Source organism: Cherax quadricarinatus, chromosome 44 (assembly GCF_038502225.1).
Source record: "Cherax quadricarinatus isolate ZL_2023a chromosome 44, ASM3850222v1, whole genome shotgun sequence".
In the NCBI taxonomy this organism is placed as follows: Eukaryota; Metazoa; Arthropoda; class Malacostraca; order Decapoda; family Parastacidae; genus Cherax; species Cherax quadricarinatus.
The window spans coordinates 3,460,146-3,464,028 of NC_091335.1; positions in this window are offsets into that span (position 1 = coordinate 3,460,146).

Genomic DNA, 3,883 nt, shown 5'->3' on the forward strand with positions numbered 1-3,883 from the left:
GTTTTCCCCGACTCCACACTTTTAGCTGACATCCTCAGTATGCTTCCTAACGTCGTTAAGGTCACTACTCCTGCTGACCTGTCTCCTACTGCCCAAGCAACTGTTCCTGCACCTTCCACACCACCACTCATGATGCCTCCACCACCGCCTCCCAACCTGATGTTACACCACCAGTATACCTCTCCACTGCTCCTGTCGACCCTCAGTCACCTGCTAGCATCATGGTAGACTCGTCTACTGAATACACGTCAGAAGTAGAATATAATGACGACTCTAGCACATGAGAAAGCCTTACCTTCTACACTGCTCCATCAAACGCTGACGTCATGACCTTTACTGAACTCTACAAAGACCTCGGTGCAGGAACTGTTAAGTTTGCCTGCGAACAGCTTCATCACTTCACACTCACCCAAATTTTGGAATTTCTCAAGCCTCTACGATTCACCTCTGGAAACAAGACAAAACTTTACCACCTCTCTAGGAGCAGCTTCAAGAAATTTGAGAATGGCTCTTCTACAAACCCGCCACCTTAATCACGTCAAATAACACCACGAGCATGCCTGCCTTGTCCTGCTAACCTGCCAAGACTGAAGACCTCCAACCTCCAGAAGATCGTTGCAACTGAGCCTACTCTTCCTGAGTCCAGTCTGTCCCACGATCGCCTAGTTGCTTAGTTAAGCTCTGGCACTTTCTCTACGACTGTGGACACTCCTCTCCAATGCTGTTCTTCGCCTGTTCCATCTTCCCAACTCACCCCACATGGAAATCTTAAACTTTCTTGTCTTGTATAAATAAATAAACACAACTCGCGAAAGAGAGTAGTAAGGGAGAAAAAGTTAGCATATGAGAAGTTTTTACAAAGTAGAAGTGATGCAAGGAGGGAAGAGTATATGGAGAAAAAGAGAGAAGTTAAGAGAGTGGTGAAGCAATGTAAAAAGAGAGCAAATGAGAGAGTGGGTGAGATGTTATCAACAAATTTTGTTGAAAATAAGAAAAAGTTTTGGAGTGAGATTAACAAGTTAAGAAAGCCTAGAGAACAAATGGATTTGTCAGTTAAAAATAGGAGAGGAGAGTTATTAAATGGAGAGTTAGAGGTATTGGGAAGATGGAAGGAATATTTTGAGGAATTGTTAAATGTTGATGAAGATAGGGAAGCTGTGATTTCGTGTATAGGGCAAGGAGGAATAACATCTTGTAGGAGTGAGGAAGAGTCAGTTGTGAGTGTGGGGGAAGTTCGTGAGGCAGTAGGTAAAATGAAAGGGGGTAAGGCAGCCGGGATTGATGGGATAAAGATAGAAATGTTAAAAGCAGGTGGGGATATAGTTTTGGAGTGGTTGGTGCAATTATTTAATAAATGTATGGAAGAGGGTAAGGTACCTAGGGATTGGCAGAGAGCATGCATAGTTCCTTTGTATAAAGGCAAAGGGGATAAAAGAGAGTGCAAAAATTATAGGGGGATAAGTCTGTTGAGTGTACCTGGTAAAGTGTATGGTAGAGTTATAATTGAAAGAATTAAGAGTAAGACGGAGAATAGGATAGCAGATGAACAAGGAGGCTTTAGGAAAGGTAGGGGGTGTGTGGACCAGGTGTTTACAGTGAAACATATAAGTGAACAGTATTTAGATAAGGCTAAAGAGGTCTTTGTGGCATTTATGGATTTGGAAAAGGCGTATGACAGGGTGGATAGGGGGGCAATGTGGCAGATGTTGCAAGTGTATGGTGTAGGAGGTAGGTTACTGAAAGCAGTGAAGAGTTTTTACGAGGATAGTGAGGCTCAAGTTAGAGTATGTAGGAAAGAGGGGAACCTTGTCCCAGTAAAAGTAGGCCTTAGACAAGGATGTGTGATGTCACCGTGGTTGTTTAATATATTTATAGATGGGGTTGTAAGAGAAGTAAATGCGAGGGTCTTGGCAAGAGGCGTGGAGTTAAAAGATAAAGAATCACACACAAAGTGGGAGTTGTCACAGCTGCTCTTTGCTGATGACACTGTGCTCTTGGGAGATTCTGAAGAGAAGTTGCAGAGATTGGTGGATGAATTTGGTAGGGTGTGCAAAAGAAGAAAATTAAAGGTGAATACAGGAAAGAGTAAGGTTATGAGGATAACAAAAAGATTAGGTGATGAAAGATTGAATATCAGATTGGAGGGAGAGAGTATGGAGGAGGTGAACGTATTCAGATATTTGGGAGTGGACGTGTCAGCGGATGGGTCTATGAAAGATGAGGTGAATCATAGAATTGATGAGGGAAAAAGAGTGAGTGGTGCACTTAGGAGTCTGTGGAGACAAAGAACTTTGTCCTTGGAGGCAAAGAGGGGAATGTATGAGAGTATAGTTTTACCAACGCTCTTATATGGGTGTGAAGCGTGGGTGATGAATGTTGCAGCGAGGAGAAGGCTGGAGGCAGTGGAGATGTCATGTCTGAGGGCAATGTGTGGTGTGAATATAATGCAGAGAATTCGTAGTTTGGAAGTTAGGAGGAGGTGCGGGATTACCAAAACTGTTGTCCAGAGGGCTGAGGAAGGGTTGTTGAGGTGGTTCGGACATGTAGAGAGAATGGAGCGAAACAGAATGACTTCAAGAGTGTATCAGTCTGTAGTGGAAGGAAGACGGGGTAGGGGTCGGCCTAGGAAGGGTTGGAGGGAGGGGGTAAAGGAGGTTTTGTGTGCGAGGGGCTTGGACTTCCAGCAGGCATGCGTGAGCGTGTTTGATAGGAGTGAATGGAGACAAATGGTTTTTAATACTTGACGTGCTGTTGGAGTGTGAGCAAAGTAACATTTATGAAGGGATTCAGGGAAACCGGCAGGCCGGACTTGAGTCCTGGAGATGGGAAGTACAGTGCCTGCACTCTGAAGGAGGGGTGTTAATGTTGCAGTTTAAAAACTGTAGTGTAAAGCACCCTTCTGGCAAGACAGTGATGGAGTGAATGATGGTGAAAGTTTTTCTTTTTCAGGCCACCCTGCCTTGGTGGGAATCGGCCGGTGTGATAATAAAAAAATAAAAAATAAAACTCGCGAAATATTTAAAAAAGTATTTTACTGATCATCTTAAATCAGAACCTGACCCCACTATTACCCATAAATAACTGTTAACGAGACAATGGCGCCATGGAATACGGTTAATGAGTTTTCGTTGACTATTAAAAAAAAAGTTTAAAAGGTTTGATATGAGGGACACCTGTTTGTACTACATATTTCATCTTGTGGGACATATCACGAAGTCTTCGACGATTTATTAATAACCTTTAATGTACATAACAGGTTGGATGAAGGAATAAAATATGTGAAACGTTTATGGAAGATTTGTTCACACATTTAATAAGTATTATAAATACTTAAAGAACATTATTACAAAATATCCGGTGATAAGGAGCTGACAGATGTGCGATGATGAATCAAGTTGAATATAACTTATTTATGATGCCAAGGGTAATAAACACTATAATACACCTCTCATTCTATTATATCATGTTTCTACCTCTATTTTTTTAATGTAATGTCTGGTGAAGTATATAAAGAGGGTTGCAGCAGTGAGATTTAAAAGAAGGTGCTTCATCTAACACTAATGATCTAAGAACGGGTTACGTTAATTATTTTATTACTTTCATGAACACCTTTATTAGATGTAGATCCACACTAACTAAGAAATACAATAATATTTAGTGATAAAACATTCTAAAACATATAAAGTAAGTATCATTTTAAAGGATAAATAGTCAAGAAGTGCACAGTATGTTTGTCACAATGTTTGACAGCACAGAATCAACAAGCACAACTCTCTTATTACATCAGTAACGCTTTTTTCGAGAAATAATAATGTACATTACTTAACGGTGCATCTATTGTGTGGCAGTAGCCAGTAAGTAGAAGAATAGTAGCATAGTTGTT